The sequence below is a fragment of the Bos taurus genome, chromosome 10 (genome assembly GCF_002263795.3).
Source record: "Bos taurus isolate L1 Dominette 01449 registration number 42190680 breed Hereford chromosome 10, ARS-UCD2.0, whole genome shotgun sequence".
NCBI classification, from domain to species: Eukaryota; Metazoa; Chordata; class Mammalia; order Artiodactyla; family Bovidae; genus Bos; species Bos taurus.
The window spans coordinates 50,262,156-50,282,168 of NC_037337.1; the positions used below are offsets into that span (position 1 = coordinate 50,262,156).

A 20,013-nucleotide genomic window follows, 5' to 3' on the forward strand; every position below is an offset into this window, starting at 1 on the left:
CCAACCATAAAACATCATAAAAATATCAAGGAGGATTTCTAGTCTTCATATTAAAGCTCAATGCCCACCTGTATCCTTATGCATTTAATGCTGTCCTGTGTATCTTTTGAAGAAGTTAGTCAGGCTAATGAAACATTCAACTCTGGAGCAGATGGGAACCCAGCCAAGGCATCTGAAGAGCTCTTTCCCAGACAAGCAGACTAAGATCTAGAAAAGCTCAGAAGATAGGCAAAAAAGAGGTTTGTGAGGACATCTGGACACTAAATCTGCTTTCCTTTAGTTCTCTCTGGTTTGTCCTTTTCTTTATGACAGTTTAATCCTCAAACTAGAGTCCTCTGCAGTTAGGGCCTATACCCATTCACAACAATGTTGGAGACATTTTTCCTGAAAATGTGGAAAAACCACTTCCCCACCTCCTGAGTGGTCTAGTCTGTCTGAGATGAGACCTTTAGATTTTCCCAGGCTGGTGTTCCCAACAGAGTGACTGATGCCCAGAGGAGAAATTCATGAGCCCAAATCATCCACCTCCGAGAAGTGCAACTGTTTCAGAGAACAAAAGTCTTTTTAGTATCTATTGATATGATCGTACTACTTTTCTTCTTTAATTTGTTGATGTCATGACTTGCACTGAAAGACTTCCTGATTCTAAATTATCCTTACATTTCCAGAGTAAACCCCATTTGGTCATAGAGCGTTGTTTTCATATACTGCCAATTTCCCTTTGCCAGTACTTAAGTCTTTGCATTTAAATTCCTGAGTGAGATCAGGCTATAGTTTCCTATTTTTATAACATTTCTGTCAGCTTTGGGAATTAAAGTTGTATTGGAATCAACATGAATTAGGGTACTTTCCAACTTTTTATTATGGTCTGAGTTATTTCGAATTATAAAGGAATTATCTGTGTTCCTTCAAAATGAGACAGAACTCAGCTGTGAAACTCTTTAGTTCTGGTTCTTTTAAAATAGATTCACAATCATTTTTACATCTTCTATAACTGGTGGCTTTCCAGGTTGCTCAAACAGTAAGAAAATCTGCCTGCCATGTAGAAAATCTGGGCTCAATCCCTGGCTGGGAAGAGCCCCTGGAGAAGGAAATGGCAACCCACTCCAGTATTCTTGCTTAGAGAATCCCATGGACAGAGGAGCCTAGTGGGCTACGGTCCATGGGGTTGCAAAGAGTTGGATACGACTGAACAACTAACATACACACACATGATGACTAGTCTATTCAAGTTTTGTCCTGTTTTGTAATTTCTTTGACAAACTTTAAAAAATAACTTTATTTACATGTCACAAAATTCAACTGCTTTTAGTAATGTGTAGTTTTAGAATGTACAATTCTGTAATGTTTAGTAATATAGATCAATTTAAATCACGTGTATTTTTCTCAAAGATATCCATCTTCTCCAGGTTTTTACTTCCAGAGAATTGCTCATAATATTTTCTTATAATTATACACCTCCGGAAATGTTGGCTTTCAAATGAACATGCCCCTATGAGAGAAAAGAGAAGGAAATGGTGATGATGCCTGAGGGAGTCAATAAACTAGGGGGGACCATATTTACTGAAAGAGCTGAACAATTTTTAAGCCAGGACCTATAAAGTGCAATTTTTTAATATTCCTGATTGGAAGTGTTTTCTGGCTGGTAGGAGAGCTTAAGCACTCAAGTTTCTTGGATCAGAGCTGAGACAGAAGTTTCAGAACAGGAAGCCAAAGCCACAATATCTGGCACTTTCTGTTTCTTAGTGGTTTTTTTAATTGGCCACTTCCTTCAGTTTAAAATGTTTACAATAACACCAGTGTGTTTTACTACTTTATAGGGGAAAATTTCACTGTAGGTGTAACCATTTGTCAAACACTGTTTAACACCAAGGATCCACTAAATTGAAACTTCCACCTTAAAATCAAACTTGTATATAAAATGTGTGATACCACTAAATTGTAGAATAATTATTCATGTGGGTATGTTGCATACAATGTAGGATGAACCAAAGCAAATATGAATTTATGCTTTATTTTGAAAATCAATTTTATTGACATATAATGTACAGAGTAAAATTCATCCTTTCCAGTTATAGAGTTTAATGAGTTTTTGCAAATATGTTTAGTTTTGTTACCACCATCATAATCAAGATATAGAATATTTTTATCATCTCCAAATTTTTCCTCATACCTCTTTCTAGTCATTCCTCTTTCCCAACTCACAGTCCCTGGCAATCACTAATCTGATTTCTGTCTCTCGAGTTTGGCCTTTTCAAGATTGCTATATAAATAGAATCATATATTATTAAAATACAGATTTAAACACTTAATTTAGGTTTTCATTTGGAATTTGAAAACTTTATGTACACCTTAAACTTTGAGAGTCTAGAACTGGAGGCACTGAATCATAAATTTACTTTTTAAGATCATAATTGTTTTTTTTTTTTTTTTTTGCTAAGTCGCTTCAGTCGTGTCTGACTCTGTGCGACCCCATAGACAGCAGCCCACCAGGCTCCCCCTGTCCCTGGGATTCTCCAGGCAAGAGTACTGGAGTGGGTTGCCATTTCCTTCTCCGTTTAAGATCATAATAGCACCTTCTAAATTATTGGTTATTAAAAGTATATTTTCTAAATTACTGGTTTTCAAAAATTTATTCTTAGAGTTGTCTCATCTGTTATTCAGCCACATTATCTGAATTTAGAGAGATCGAATTTAGAGAGAATAATCTTAGAAAACCAGTGTGATTGATATCCTCAAGAAAAAAAAAAACCTTGGAGGTCAATCCTAAATAAAATCTTGATGGATTGCTTTATCTGATTTAGAAAAACAATTTTGGAAAGAAAATAAAAGATTTTGATGAAAAAACAAATAGAAGCATATAATATAATATCTTTTGTGCCCTGCATCAGCAGTATTTCTGAGATTCGTTTATGTCATTGCATGCATCAATTCTTTCCTTTTCATCACTGAATACTATGCTGTGGTTTGGAGGTACCACATTTTCTTATCCACTCACCGTTTAAAAGATATTTAAGGTGTTTCCAGCCTGTGGCAACTATGTATAAAGCTGCTTTAAACAGGGTTTTGTGTGCATATGTGTTTGCATTTCTCTTGGGCAAATACCTAGGAGTGGGATGCTGGGTTGTGTGCTAAATGTGTGTTTAACTTTATGAAAAACCACCAACCAATATTCCAAGTGATGACTTAGCATTTTGCATTTCCACCAGTTCCATAAGAGAGTTGGAATTTCTCCATGTCTTCACCAACCCCTTATAGTTTCAGGCTTGTTAATGCTTGCCCGTTCTGGCATGTATGTAGTAGTATCTCATTGTGTCTTAATTTGTATTTTCTAATGATTCATGTGTTTATTTGCCATCACATCTTATCTTTTGTGAAGTAACTGTTCAAATTTTTGCCCATTAAAAAACTGACTTGTTTTCTTATTATTGAGTTCTAAGTGTTCTTTATATATTCTGGGTAAAATCTCTTATCAGATATTTGTTCTGCAAATATTTTTTCCCAGTCTGTAACTTGTCATTTTATCTTCATACCTGAGTCTTTAGAAGAACAACGTTTTTAATTTTGATAAAGCATAATTTATCAATCTTTTACCCTATCTTTGGTTTGCCCTTCTTGTGTTCTAACTAAGAAATCTTTACCTAAACTAAGGTCATACTCTTCTTCTAGAAGTTTTATAGTTTTAGATTTTACGTACAGGTGTATGAGTCACCTCAGGTTTATTTTATATACAGTAAGAAGAACAGATCAAGGTTCAATTTATGTTATTCAGTTGCATTGTTTTAGCAGACCTTTGTTGGAAAACCTTTCACCATTGAATTACGGTGGCTTCTCTGTTAATTATCAATTACCATATTTCTTTTGGTCTCTTTCTAGAGTTTCTATTCTATTCCATTCATCTATGTGTCGATGCATGCATGCATGCTAAGTTGCTTCAGTTGTGTCCGGATTCATTGTGACCCTGTGGGCTGTAGACCTCCAGGCTCCGCTGTCCAAGGGATTCTATGGGCCAGAATACCAGAGTGGGTTGCCATTTCCTCCTCTCTGGGATCTTCTCGACCCAGGGATCGAACCTGCATCTCTTATGTCTCTTGCATTGGCAGGAGGGTTCTTTAACCACTAGTGCCACCTGGTAAGCCCCCCTTCGTATCTATACCTATGTCAATACTACATCACCTTCATCATTGTAGTTTTAGAGCAAGTTCTGAGATCAATTAATGCAAGTATTCCAATTTTGTTCTTTTCAAATTGTTTTTTCTCAATCCTCTATTTTTCCATATAAATTTTAGAATCAGCTTGTCAGTTTCTACCAAGAAGCCTGCTGATACTTTGACTTGCATTTTGTGGATTATAAAGATCAATCTGGAGAGAATTAAGAGCTTAGCAATATTGAGTCATCCAATTTATGAACACACTACAGCTGTATTTAGGCATTTTTTCATTTCTCTTATTGCTGTTTAGTAGTTTCCAACATGCAGCTCTTGCACTTATATTGTGAGATTTATCCCTGTTTATTTTTAATGCTACTATAAATAGCATTTAAAATTTTTTTAAATGTCTAATTGTTCATTGTTAGTGTATAGAAATAGTTGATTTTTGAATATTGACTTGTCTCCTCTGACCTTACTAAGCTTACTTATTCTAGTAGTTTTTTAAGTAGTATCCCAATGCTTTTTTGAACAAGCTTATATCAAAATACAATTGTGATCTTGGAAGTGGAGGCTCTTTATTTTTTGTCTTATACATGTGGGCAACTGATTATAGAGTGATAGAAGATTTTTGTAAGCCCTACAATGTGTGTATGGATTTTGAAGCTGACTATAAAATTCCTGGAGATCAAGAAGGGAGTGGACTTCAGTCAGTAGGCTGCAGAGAGGGATGGTGGGGGGAAGAATTTGGGGAACTTCCAGGAAAGATTTAAGACCCACTGGTATGTCCTGATTGTCAGTATGGGACCATATTCCTTATACTAGTGTTTTATAAATTGAGTTCTGGGATGGTCATGTTCTTTTCCTTCTCAGTAAAAATTCCATGATCAAATAAATTTGGGGAAAACTTCATACTGTATCCTCCTCTTGGAATTTTACAGTGTCTGTTAGCGTATTAAAGGCTGTGAGAAAACCTAGAATAAAGATCCATGTTTACACAGCTTTGTTTAATCCAGCATTCCCCAAACTCATTGACCACGGTACCCTTGTTTAGTATAAACCCTCCTAATAATCCAAAAGCTCTTTAGCTCATGCTCTGCAATATACACTCAGGAAAATGCTGCCATGAATAATTCTATGATCTCTTTCTCACCTTCAGTATGAGAACAATATTCACGTAAGACTATTAAGGGAGAAGTAGCTGATTGCTACAAAATGCTCTGAGCAATAGAATGTACTTAGAATTCTGTAATGGAGAGAGGTTTGTGCTTCTGATGTGTTCATTTCCTTCTGTTTTGACTTAGAAATGATGGGCAAATATTCTCCCAACATTTGGTATGGAATTAAGCCAAGAGAATGATTCTCCCCCGCGCTACAGTATTGTTTGGTCTTTTCTCATGTTCTCCTTTGCTTGTACTTCTGTCTTTCTTGTTTTGCTCTGATTTGTTGTAACGCTGAGCCATCAAACTGTAAAAAAGGTTTTCTTCATGAAGCATTCTGCCACCTGCTTATGTGCTTTGTGTAGTGATCAGGGCAATAGGAGAAAAATAGATACTGTACATCTTTCAGAGAAAATTATTTTCTAATGATTGACAGCCTGCAATTAAACCAGCAATAAATAAACAACATTTGAAGTTTTTAGTGTGAAGCAGCTTCTATTATAATTGATCATATTTGAGACAACAGCTGATATCAGGATTTACCTAGATCCTTGATGCGAAGTTGTAGTTTTTAAGGAAAGTGCAGCTGGAAACCTGCTCCAAATTGCCTGCTTCTGTAATTAAAAGTATAAATGTTTCAAGTCGAATTCATCCTATTAGTAAGATTTTAGGAAACAAAAAGTTAATTTATTCACATTCGATATGGTCTGTAAATGCCACCATTATATGCCTTCCACTGGCCTTTGATTAGCTATGGATTAATAAAACTTTTATACCTCCTTTGTCAGCCTCATTTTGAACTCTGTTTTTGCATACTGTTACTATTAAATAAATGAATTAGTGTCCAGAAATGTGTCATGCATATTACCTAGCAGCAGGAAGCATAATACAGTGGTCAGCTCCCCAGGAGCGTTATAAATCCTAATGCGCTCGGTAACCTGCTCACGAGGACCTATTAAAAGCATGGTGATTTAGTGGAGCTGTATTTGTGCTTAACAATGGAATTTTAGTTAATTCAAAACAATGTAAATCATCTCCAATTACAGTATTTGAATATTCACAGTTGCTTTACACGTACACCTACGGTTGCTATGTCAAAAAAAAACAAAACACAAAATCCCGTTTTTTAAAAAAGCATCGTTACTCCACTCTTGCCTGGAGTAACATTCAGGCAGGTTTTAGTAGCTTATGTTAGAAGTAGCCAACCCTGGAGAACAGTGTTTATCTGGCACAGCTTACTATCTCGCAGCCACAGCAGTTTAGGGCTTCCAAAAACGTGGCAAGCAAGGGAAGCAGCGGGAGCAGGGGGTGATGCTGTTGTACCTGAAAAGCTCAGGTGAGCGCTGTAATTGTGCTGGTGAGATGCTGTCGCTGCCTGTGTTCCCAGAGGCAGCTGAGGGCTTTTGTGTTGCTGCTGTTATCAAAGTCATTTCAGAGCCGTGTCAGTAGATTCTTGATACTAGAAGGGCTGCTGCGTCCCTGTGGGTACAGCACAGACCAGAGAGGATCCTTGGGTTTGAAACAGGCTCTTTTATGCTCAAGGTCTCAGAGAGCCTTTCTGGGAAATGATGATTAGCTGTCCAGCTGGCAGCAACCAGTTTCGGCGTTACAGGCCCTTGGCACTCTGTCAGAATCGGCTTGGACCTCTGCATCGGAGAGGGGACCAGCCCACTCGCCCTCCTTTCCACGGTCTTTCCCAAGAGGTGACAGGAGGGGAATTAATGAGGAACAGGGTGAACTTTATTGAAGGAGTTTATTCTGTGTCTTGTGGATCTAGCCATTTAGGGACAAAGCACAACTTTTCTGGACTTCCAAAGAAATCCGGGGTGAATTTAGCGCTTCTGTTTGGTGAAAAACAAAACCTGAAATGAATGCTGTTAGACACATTTGTTCATAGTTTGCCAGTGGGCACAGTCCATTTTGTATACTATTGTCATTGTTTGCAGTTTCACCATCAGTTGTAGTCAGTGATAGGGAGGATTAGTTTTGCCATCAGCAAGCCTGGATTCAAAACTTGGTTCTGTTTCATAAGCTGGATGCCCTTGGGTGAGTTGCATCCCCTCCCTGAACCTCAATTTATCCATCCCAGGATATAGGCTTCTGTGCAGGTATGTTGCTTCAGGTGTAGAGTGTAGATTAAAAGAAGAGATGTACATAAAATACTCACAGGATAGTTACTGCTGTTTTTATTGCTGATTCATAAGGTATATGATTGTGTTGTGGAAACATGGGCTGCATTAGAGGTATATGTCTGAGCAAGGTGTCTCTTGCCTTGATTTCATGTAACAATCATAATTTTCTCTTGACTTTGTTTATTCTCTCCCTCCATCCATTCAGCTGTCCATCTAGACATCCAAATATCCATCCCCCACCCATCCAATCAGCAATACATACGTAAGGCTAAAAAAACAAACAAAACTTGAAAGACTACCAAACAGGAAGTCTCTTCTTACCTCTGTTTCTCAGATCCTCTTCTCTTATCTGCAGAAATGACTACAGTTACTAACTTCCTCTTTGTCCTTCCAAAGGTATTGCCCATACAGGCACATAGAGCATACTCCAGAAGCTGCAACATCCAGAAAGTTAGCAATATATCTTGTGAGCTTTCCATATTAGTGCATCTCATCTGCCCCCATTTTCCATAATATTGGATGGTATTTTGTACTATGGGTGTATCTTTTTAAGCTTTTAAAATATATATATATATATTATTTATTTATTCATGGCTGCTTTGGGTCTTTGTTGCTGTGCCCCAGCTTTCTCTAGTTGCTCCTCAGCATGTGGGATCTTCCTAGACCATGGACTGAACCCATGTCCCCTGCATTGGCAGGCGGATTCTTAACCACTGGACCACCAGAGAAGTCTTATAGATGTATCTTAATTTATTTAGACAGTCCTCTGTGATGGGCTCATCAGTTGCTTTTAATCCTTAACATTTACATACAGTGCTGCAGAGAATTTCCTTCTGTGCACACCTCTGCAAACAGAAATGAATATGGCTGGATATTCTTACAGCAATAGGATCAATTCCTGGAGGTGGATTTTCTAAGTCTGATTTTTGTAGAAGTTGTGAAATTGCCCTAAAAAACTGTACAAATCTACCCACCCTCCAATAATATGAGAATGCTAGTTTCCCCACACCCTTGCTGTTTTGTGTTGACTTTTAATGTAATTTAAAACCTCAATAATATTCTGAAGCTTTGTGCAATAGTCTGACCATGTTAATTTGCATCTTTATGAATTATTGACTCTGTCCAGAACCTATATATCTACACAATAAAGTGCAGGAGTCAAATGTTAAATTAGTAAAAACAAACAGAACCATATACTTTTAAAAATGGAGGAAGCTTTGGAGTGGTTTGATCCAGCAGAAGAAAACCGGGACTTCTGGTGCTCAAGTGACATCTTTAAAGTCACACATTAATGGCGTTTATGGCAGGTGGAGGTGGGGCTTGGTTCCCCTAATTCAGGCCCATTCCTCTTTTTTATCATGTCACACTGTTCCCAGTGTGTGAATATCCTTATGCTGCATGGACCAGACTGCTCCCCCACATGTGTAATACTAATCCTGGTCTCATTCAGAAGCAGTTGTGATGAAATGGGAAGAATGCTGAATTAAAAGTCCATGACCTATATTTTATGGCTGAGTAACATTCCCTTATATATATATGTACCACATCTTCTTTATCCATTCATCTGTTGATGGACATTTCCTTGCTTCCAAGTCCTGGCTATTGTAAATAACCAATGAACATGTGCTGCAATGAACATTGGGGTACATGTGTCTTTTAGAATTGTGGTTTTCTCAGGGTATATGCCCAGTAGTGGGGTTGCTGGGTTATATGGTAGATGACTTCCTCATATAGAAGAGCAGAGGGAGGCTCAAGAGGGAGGGGATTTATGTATAATTATGCCTGATTTGGTCAAAGTTATGGTTTTTTCCAGTAGTCATGTATGGATGTGAGAGCTGGACCATTAAGAAGGCTGAGCATCAAAGAATTGATGCTTTCAAACTGTGGTGCTGGACAAGACTCTTAAGAGTCCCTTGGACAGCAAGGAGATCAAACCAGTCAATCCTAAAGGAAATTTACCCTGAATATTCATTGGAAGGTCTAATGCTGAAGCTGAAGTTCCATTTTTTGGCCACCTGATGTGAAGAGCTGACTCATTGGGAAAAGAACCTCATGCTAGGAAAGATTGAGGGCAAGGGGAGAAGGAGGTGACAGAGGATGGGATGGTTGGATGGCATCACTAACTCAATGACATGAGTTTGAGCAAACTCAGGGAGATAGTGAAGGACAGAAGCCTGGCATGCTGCAGTTCATAGTGTCTCAAAGAGTCGGACTCGACTAAGCGACTGGACAACAGATACGACAATGGCTGATTTGTGTTTCTGTACAGCAGAAACCAACACAGCATTGTAAAAATTAAGAAACAAAACAAAAAAGTCCATGACCTAGGTTCAGATCCAGCTTTGTCATGTATTGATTGTGTCTTTGGACAAGTTTCCTAACCTTTCAGGGTATCAGAATTCTCATCCATAGAACAGTGGCAGTGCTGTCTATTCCATGATACCTGTATGGAGTGTTTTGCTGAGTGTCCTGGCAAAAATAGATGTTCACTTTTTATTTTCTAACTGTTCATTTGCATAAGTAATTAGTAACATTTTCATATTCCATTAGAATGATTGCCAAACTATTGCTTATACTTTTGGGTTTTTAAATTCTAAAATGATATTTCATTAGTTCAGTTCAGTTCAGTCGCTCAGTCGTGTCCAATTCTTTGCAACCCCATGAACTGCAGCACGCAAGGCCTCCCTGTCCCTCACCAACTCCCGGAATCCACCCAAACCCATGTCCATTGAGTCAATGATGCCATCCAACCATTTCACCTCTGTCGTCCCCTTCTCCACCTGCCCTCTATCTTTTCCAACATCAGGATCTTCTCAAATGAGTCAGCACTTCACATCAGGTGGCCAAAGTATTGGAGTTTCAGCTTCAACATCAGTCCTTCCAATGAACACCCAGGACTGATCTCCCTTAGGATGGACTGGTTGGATCTCCTTGCAGTCCAAGGAACTCTCAAGAGTCTTCTCCAACACCATGGTTCAAAAGCATCAATTCTTCGGTGCTCAGCTTTCTTTATAGTCCAACTCTCACATCCATACCTGACCACTGGAAAAACTATAGCCTTGACTAGACGGACCTTTGTTGGCAAAGTAATGTCTCTGGTTTTTAATATGCTGTCTAGGTTGGTCATAACTTTCCTTCCAAGGAGTAAGCAAGCGTCTTTTAATTTCATTGATGCAATCACCATCTGCAGTGATTTTGGAGTCCAAAAAAATAAAGTCTGACACTGTTTCCACTGTTTCCCCATCTATTTGCCATGAAGTGATGAGACCGGATCCTATGATCTTAGTTTTCTGAATCTTGAGCTTTAAGCCAACTTTTTCACTCTTCTTTCACTTTCATCAAGAGGCTCTTTAGTTCTTCTTCACTTTCTGCCATAAGGGTGGTGCCATCTGCATATCTGAGGTTATTCATATTTTTCCCGGCAGTCTTGATTCCAGCTTGGGCTTCTTCCAGTCCAGTGTTTCTCATGATGTACTCTGCACATGAGTTAAATAAGCAGGGTGACAGTATACAGCCTTTACATACTCCTTTTCCTATTTGGAACCAGTCTGTTGTTCCATGTCCAGTTCTAACTGTTGCTACCTGACCTGCATACAGGTTTCTCAAGAGACAGGTCAGGTGGTCTGGTGTTCCCATCTCTTTCAGAATTTTCCAGTTTATTGTGATCCACACAGTCAAAGGCTTTGGCCTAGTCAATAAAGCAGAAATAGATGTTTTTCTGGAACTCTCTTGCTTTTTCCATGATCCAGCAGATGTTGGCAATTTGATCTCTGGTTCTTCTGCCTTTTCTAAAACCAGCTTGAACATCTGGAAGTTCACGGTTCACGTACTGCTAAAGCCTGGCTTGGAGAATTTTGAGCATTACTTTCCTAGCATGTGAGATGAGTGCAATTGTGCGGTAGTTTGAGCATTCTTTGGCATTGCCTTTCTTTGGGACTAGAATGAAAACTGACCTTTTCCAGTCCTGTGGCCACTGCTGAGTTTTCCAAATTTGCTGGCATATTGAGTGCAGCACTTTCACAGCATCGTCCTTCAGGATTTGAAATAGCTCAACTGGAATTCAAGGCTATATCATATATTTAAAGCATATATTTTAAAAATTTTATTTCATTTTTAATTGGAGGATAATTACTGCACAATATTGCAATGGTTTCCTCCACACATCAACATGAATCAGCCATCTGTACACATATGTCCCCTCCCTCCCACCTCCCTCTCCATCCCACCCCTCTAGGTTGTCACAGAGGACCAGCTTTGGGTTCCCTGTGTCATACAGGAAATCTGTTTTATATATGGTAGTGTATATGTTTCAGTGCTACTCATCCCACCTTCTCCCTCTCCTACTGTGTCCAAAAATCTGTTCTCTAATGCATGTGTATGGAATCTAAAGCATGTGCTTTTAATCAAACACTTGGAAATTTGGAAAATGAATCTAAAAATCATTCATAATCTGACCTTTCACTGATAACTGCTGTTTATGTTGGTTTATTTTTTCCAGTTTTTTTTCCAATGTATTGTGATCATCTCAACACTAGAAACTTGGTGAGGATTCAAAGAGAATGAATTGTATATCAAACGCCAAGTCTGGGGAAAATAAGGGATGGTCCTGGAAAGCGTTGACTGAGCCTTGCTGTTGTACATGAAATAGTAGGAAACCAAATGCATTAATAAAATCTACACACAGTCATTTTTCTGTGAGAATTTTTGGTTCTCGGAAACCTAGAACATCTCAGAATCCCCATGAAACCAGTAAATAATCAAGCATGACCTCTCTTCTGAGCTCCAAGATATCCCAACTTGTCATTTCACCTAACAATATGTCCACACTGAACCCTTGCTAACTGCCCCTACTCCTAACCCCAAGCAGTCCCCCTAGTCTCCCATATCACTTACTGACACCTTCACCCTCCCACGTCTTAGACCAGAAATCTAGGAGTCGTCCTTTCATCCTTCCTCTTCTTCATTTCTACATCCAATCATTTTGTCATTTCTACACCCAGTTCCCTCTCAAATATGTCCACTAGCCACCATCTCCTTGGCCACAGCTCTAGTCCTAGCCAGGGTCATGTTTTGAGCCACAGAGACGCTCACTCACTGACCTCCCTGCTTCATCCTTAGCTCAACCTTCAAGCCATATACATTCTTTCTCAGATTCTTTTCCTAATATAATAGCTATTCCAAGACATTGAATATAGTTCCCTGTGCCATGCAGTAGGTCCTTGTTGTGTATCTGTTTATATACAACATATATATCAACATATATATCAACATATATCTGTGTATATATGTTGATCCCAAACTCCTAATTTATCCTTCCCCCGCATTTCCCCTTTGGTAACCATGTGTTTGTTTTCTATGTCTGTGAGTCTGTTTCTGTTTTATAAATAAGTTCATTTATATCATTTTTTAAGATCCTACCTGTAAGTGATATCATATGATATTTGTCTTTTCTCTATCTGATTCACTTTGTATGATAATCTCTAGGTTCATCCATGTTGCTGCAAATGGCATTATTTCATCACTTTTTATGGCTGAGTAATATTCTATTATATATGTATATACCACATGTGCTTTATCCATTCATCTGTTGATGGACACTTAGGTTGCTTCCATGTCTTGGCTATTGTACATACTGATGCTATGAAGTGCATTGAGGTGCATGTATATTTTTGAATTAGTTCTCATCTTTTCTGGATATAAGCCCCAGAGTGGGATTGCTGAATCCTGTGGTAACTCTATTTTTAGTGTCTTTAAAAATTTTTTTATTGAAATATAGTTGGTTTACAATATTGTGTTAATTTCTGCTGTATAGTACAATGACTCAGTTATACGTGTACTTTTTCATATTCTTTTCCATTATGGTTTATCACAGGATGTTGAATATAGTTCCCCATGATATACAGTAGGACTTTATTGTTTATCCATCCATAAATACTAGTTTGTATCTCCTGATCCAAATTCCCAATCCTTCCCTCCCCTCCCCTCTTCCCCCTTGGCAACAAGAAGTCTGTTCTCTATGTCTGTGAGTCTGTTTCTGTTTCATAGATATGTTAATTTGTGTCCTAGTTTAGATTCCACATATAAGTGATGTCATATGGTATTTCTCTTTCTCTTTCTAACTTGGTTCTCTTAGTATGATAATCTCTAGGTCCATCCATGTTGCTGCAAATGGCATTATTTCATTCTGTTTTATGACTGAGTAACATTCCTGTGTGTTTGTGTGTGTGTGTATACTACATCTTCTTTATCCACTCATCTGTTGATGTATACTAAGGTTGTTTCCTATATCTTGGCTTTTGTAAATAGTGCTGCTATGAACATTAGGGTGCATGTATCTTTTTGAATTCTCATCTTTTCTGGATACATGCCCTGAAGTGAGATTGTTGGATCATATGGTAACTCTATGTTTAGCTTTTGAAATAACTTCCATAATGTTTTCCATAGTGGCTCTACCTATTTTCTTTACCGGCAACAGTGTAAGAGGGTTTGTTCCCTCTTCTCTTCATGCTCTCCATTTATTTACAGAATTTTTGATGATGGCCATTCTGACAGGGGACTTCCCAAGTGGCACCAGTAGTAAAGAACCTGTCTGCTGATACAGGAGATGTAAGAAATGCAGGTTTGATCCCTGTGTTGGGAAGATCCCCTGGAGGACAGCATGACAGCTCTCTCCAGTATTCTTGCCTGGAGAATCTCATGGACAGAGGAGCCTGGTGGGCTACAGTCCATCGGGTCACAAAGAGTCAGACCTAACTGAAGCAACTTAGTACGTATTCTGACTGGGGTAAGGTGATACCTCATTGTAGTTTTGACTTTCATTTCTCTAGTAATTAGCAGTGTTGAGCATCTTTTCATGTGCCTATTGGTCATCTATATGTCTTCTTTGGAGAAATGTTTATTTATGCCTTCTGCTCATGTTGTGATGGGTTGTTTGCTTTTATGATACTGAGCTGTGTGAGCTGTCTATATATTTTGGAAATTAATCCCTTGTTGGTTGCATTGTTTGCAAATAGTTTCTCCCATTCTGTAGGCTGTTTTTTCATTTTATGGTTTCCTTTGCTGTGCAAAAGCTTTTAAGTTTAATTAGGTCCCATTTGTATATTTTTTTTTCCCATTACTCTAGATGTATCCAAAAACATATTGCTGTGATTTATGTCAGAGTGTTCTGCCTATGTTTTCCTTTGGGAACTTTATACTATTCTGTCTTACATTTAGGTCTTTAATGTATTTTGAGTTTATTTTTGTATATGATGTTATTAGAGAATGTTCTAATTTTTTCTACATCTCTAGTTCCCTCAGCACCACTTACTGAAGAAGCTATCTGTTCTCCATTGTGTATTCTTGCCTCCTTCACTGTAGGTTAATTAACCAAATGTATGGGTTCATTTCTGGGCTTTCTATCCTGTTGCAGTGATCTATGTGTCTGCTTTTGTGTCAGTACCATACTTGTCTGATTATTGTAGCTTTGTAGGATAGTCTCAAGTCAGAGAGTGTGATTCCTCTGGTTCCATTCTTCTTTCTCAATATTGTTTTGACTCTTTGGGGGTCTTTTGAGTTTCCATAAAAAATTTAAAATTATTTGTTTTAGTTCTGTGAAAATGCCATTGGTAATTTGATAGAGATGGCACTGAATCTGTAGAATGCCTTGGGTATATAATCATTTTAACAATATCAATTCTTCCAATCCAAGAACATGGTATATCTTTCTATCTGTTTGTGTCATTGTTTATTTCTTCCATCAGTGCCTAAGAGTTTCCCAAGTACACGTCTTTTGCCTCCTTCAGTTCAGTTCAGTCGCTCAGTCATGTCCGACTCTTTGTGACCCCATTAATCGCAGCACACCAGGCCTCCCTGTCCATCACAAACTCCCAGAGTTCACTCAGACTCACGTCCATTGAGTCAGTGAGGCCATCCAGCCATCTCACCCTCTGTCGTCCCCTTCTCCTCTTGCCCCCAATCCCTCCCAGCATCAGAGTCTTTCCATGAGTCAACTCTTCGCATGAGGTGATGAAAGTATTGGAGTTTCAGCTTCAGCATCATTCCCTCCAAAGAAATCCCAGGGCTGATCTCCTTCAGAATGGACTGGTTGGATCTCCTTGCAGTCCAAGGGACTCTCAAGAGTCTTCTCCAACACCACACTTCAAAAGCATCAATTCTTCGGCACTCAGCCTTCTTCACAGTCCAACTCTTACATCCATACACGACCACAGGAAAAACCATAGCCTTGACTAGACGAACCTATGTTGGCAAAGTAATGTCTCTGCTTTTGAATATGCTATCTAGGTTGGTCATAACTTTCCTTCCAAGGAGTAAGCGTCTTTTAATTTCATGGCTGCAGTCACCATCTGCCATGATTTTGGAGCTCCCAAAAATAAAGTCTGACACTGTTTCCACTGTTTCCCCATCTATTTCCCATGAAGTGATGGGACCAGATGCCATGATCTTCGTTTTCTGAATGGTGAGCTTTAAGCCAACTTTTTCACTCTCCACTTTCACTTTCATCAGGAGGCTTTTTAATTCCTGTTCACTTTCTGCCATAAGGGTGGTGTCATCTGCATATCTGAGGTTATTGATATTTCTTCCGGCAATCTTGATTTCAGCTTGTGTTTCTTCCAGTCCAGTCTTTCTTATGATGTACTCTGCATATAAGTTAAATAAGCAGGGTGACAATATACAGCCTGGACGTACTCCTTTTCCTATTTGGAACCAGTCTGTTGTTACACGTCCAGTTCTAACTGTTGCCTCCTGACCTGCATACAAATTTGCCTCCTTAGGTAGATCTATTCCTAGGTATTTTATTCTTTTTGATGCAATGGTAAATGGTATTGTTTCCTTAATTTCTGTTTCTTATACTTTGTTGTTTGTATATAGGAATGCAATAGGTTTCTGTATATTTGTATGCTGCAGCTTTACCAAATTCAGTGATGAGCTCTAGTAATTTTCTGGTGAGATATTTAGGATTATCTATTTATCATGTGTACATAGAAACCAATCTTAAACAATGACAGCTTTATATTTTCCTTTCCGTTGTAAATAAACTTTACTTCAATAAAAAAAACACAGTCCATGTCCATGACAGAAAAACAATCTGAAGTCTTCAGTATGGGCTCCAAGGCCACTCACTCACTCTCCTGGCCTCTACCCCTTCTTTGATTTTATTTTCCTCACTTTTTCATTCACTCGGTTCCAGACTTACTTGCCTTTCTTTGGTTCATTGAACTTGGCAAGTCCTCCTCTCTTCACGGTCTTTGCAGATGCTGCTTCTTAATACTAGAATCTCCTGCCCTGTGGCCCAGCTCATTCCTGATGATGTTTCGGATGTCACTGTCTATGTCTCTTGTTCAGAGACCTTCCCTGAACCTCCATTTAAAATGAAAATTCCCCTTATACCTTTTTTATAGACTCCTATAATAGCCTTTACAGCTGCCATGATAATTTATTATTATATACTTTTTACACAACCTTTGTACCAGGCTGTAAGTCCCCTGAGGACAGGGATTGTGTCTATCTTACTCATTGCTTCATCCCCAGAAGCACACTGTCTGGTATATAGTAGAACTCAAGTATTCACTGATCAGATAAATGAATGAATATTTTATTCCTTTGTTGCTTCTTTCTGGGATTAAAAAGGATTTTCACAAATATGGAAAGTAGAGGAAAGATGTTTCCAGCAATTTTTCTCCCAAATTTTCTTCTCCACTTTAAGATAAGTGGGCTCCACTTACTTTAAGAGAGACTTGCCACTGTGTGTTATCTCTGATTGACAAATGTCCTTTGAAAACTTCCATGTTCCCATCTACTTGTCTGCACCAGTGCTTTTTTTCAAGGCCCACCCAATCCTACTTTCCTGCTGCCTAGTAACTTATTATATTCTTTTTTTTGAACTCTGTGGCACTTATGACCTAACTCAAATGGTGAATAGTGTTTATAAAGCTCACCCCAAGACAATGATGTAGAATAAAGGACCAGCTAACCCAAAGTCTCTTAGAGATAATACATAATCCCTAAGCAATACTCCTTTAAAAGATTTTATTATTGTTTAATATACTCAGCAGTATTTATTCAACATGTGGTATATACTAGGAATGCTCTACAGAGATACACCAGTGAGCCAAAACTGACAAGAGTTCCTGCCTTCATGATGTTCATGGTCCAGCATTACTTGAACAATGGACAAAAAGGCAATTTTCGTTTTGCCATGGCCCGTTGACACCGCCCAAGACTTACTGTGGAACCTGTACCAGACCAGGAAGACATTACATATGACCTTTATAAGGCCATGAAATATTCTAACATGCTCTTGCAAGAATATCAGCAGTTATGCCATGTAGCTTTCCAGGCTTCCATGCTCCAAATGCTGTTAGGAATATTAACTGCCAGCAGCTGTTGCTTGTTCACCATCCCATGTCCCTTGGTCTGTCTGGTTTCAGCACAACTGTGACAGACTGTTTCATACACCACTGAAGGCACTCTAGAGTTTCTGCTCAGTGTTCTCAAATGCGCAGAAGGCCACTCAGTCACACCCAAGTGCAATCCAAAGTGTGTGTGTGTGTGTGTGTGTGTGTGTGTGTGTGCACCCGCGTGCACATGTGTGTTGGAGGATCAGAGGTTAGCACTCTGGAAGGTACCTCTCTGTTAGTGTGGGTCACCTGTCAGGGGGTAAATGTCTCAGCCTCCCAGTTCAGATGGTGCATCTCTGAGGTGTTCTTACATGTACCTCTGAGCCTCTCCAGGGGCATGGAGCCCAGTTGCCTCAGCAGTTCAGCACATGGACACACCCACTCTCTTCTCTCTTCCCTGTCTCTCCTCTCAGACTCCCTGCACTCAAGTCCTTTTCCCAGGGTTTCCTTTAGAGGACACATCCCAAAACTTTGGATTGCCCTCACATAGAGAAAACTCAGCAAAAATAACTAAATTTATGATAGTTAATTGCTTCATTATTATTTCTTCTGTTAGAAGTGAGGTAATATTTCTTCTGTTAGAAGTGAAAAAATCAACTCAGCCAGATTTTTTTGCACATCTTCTCGGTTCTGGGGAAACTAAGATATATAAGATAAATGTGATAATTATGATACTAAGTGAAGTGAGTCAGACCAACATATATGATATCACTTATATGCAGAATCTACAAAAAAATGATACAGATGAACTCATTTAGAAAATAGACTCACAGAGTTAGACAATGAACTTACGGTTACCAGGAGGGAAGGGTGGGGAGGAGGGATAGATTGGGATCTTGGGGTTGACATGTACACACTGTTCTATATAGAATAAATAACCAACAAGCTACAGGGAACTCTGCTCAATATTCTGTAATAATACTAACAGGGAAAAGAACTTGAAAAAGAATAGATACATGTATAACTGAATCACTCTGCTGTACACTGGAAATTAACAAAACATTTGTTAGTCAACTATGTTCCAATATTAAGTAAAAATTAAGAAATAAGGTAAATGTAGTGCCTGCTCTCAAGGAGCATACCATCTATCAGAAGAATCATTTTACAGAACAAAAAATTTTGTTAAGGACCTTCATTATTCCCCTTCTCCAACCTACATGCACCTCTAGAGGAATATATGACCTTATATGTTGTTCAGTCACTCAGTCATGTCCAGCTCTTTGTGACCCCATGAACTGCAGCATGCCAGGCTTCCTTGTCCTTCACTATCTCCCAGAACTTGCTCAAATTCATATCCATTCAGTCAGTGATACCATCCAACTATCTCATCTTCTGTCATCCCCTGTCTCCTCCTGCCCTCAGTCTTTCCCAGCATCAGGGTCTTTTCCAATGATTCTGCTTTTCGAATCAGGTGGCCAAAGTTTTGGAGCTTCAGGTTCAGCATAGTCCTTCAAATGAATATTCAAGGTTGATTTCCTTTAGGATTTGATCTTGCAGTTCACGGGACTCTCAGGAGACTTCTCCAACACCAAGTTCAAAAGCATCAATTCTTCAGCGCTCAGCCTTCTTTATGGTCCAACTCTCACATCCATATATGACTACTGGAAAAACCATAGTTTTGACTATATAGGCCTTTATAGGCAAAGTGATGTCTCTGCTTTTTAATATGCTATCTAGGTTTGTCAGAGCTTTTCTTCCAAGGAGTAAGCATCTTTTAATTTCATGACGACAGTCACTGTCCACAGTTATTTTGGAGCCCAAGAAGATAAAGTCTGTCACTGTTTCCATTGTTTTCCCATCTATTTGCCATGAAGTGATGGGACTGGATGCCATGATCTTAGTTTTTTGAATGTTTAGTTTTAAGCTAGCTTTTTTGCTTATCTTTCACCTTCATCAAGAGGCTCTTTAGTTCCTCTTTGCTTTCTGCCATAAGGGTGGTATCATTTGCAAATCTGAGATTATTGATATTTCTCCTGGCAATCTTGATTCCAGCTTGAGCTTCATCCAGTATGGCATTTTCCATGATGTACTCTGCATGTAAGTTAAATAAGCAGGGTGAAAATATATAGCCCTTGACGTACTCCTTTCCCAATTTTGAACCAGTTCATTGTTCCATGTCCGGTTCTAACTGTTGCTTCTTGACCTGCATACAGGTTTCTTAGGAGGCAGGTAC

General features: G+C 38.8%; 1 long non-coding RNA gene across 1 annotated transcript; it reads right to left on the reverse strand.

The window, feature by feature from the left end:
• Positions 1-856: 856 nt before the first annotated feature.
• LOC112448464 (uncharacterized) lies at positions 857-6,811 on the reverse strand. The gene is made up of 3 exons (XR_003036840.2): positions 6,632-6,811; positions 5,852-5,922; positions 857-1,492 (listed from the first exon to the last, which is right to left on the reverse strand). It is a non-coding gene; the product is annotated as an uncharacterized lncRNA (long non-coding RNA).
• Positions 6,812-20,013: the final 13,202 nt, after the last annotated feature.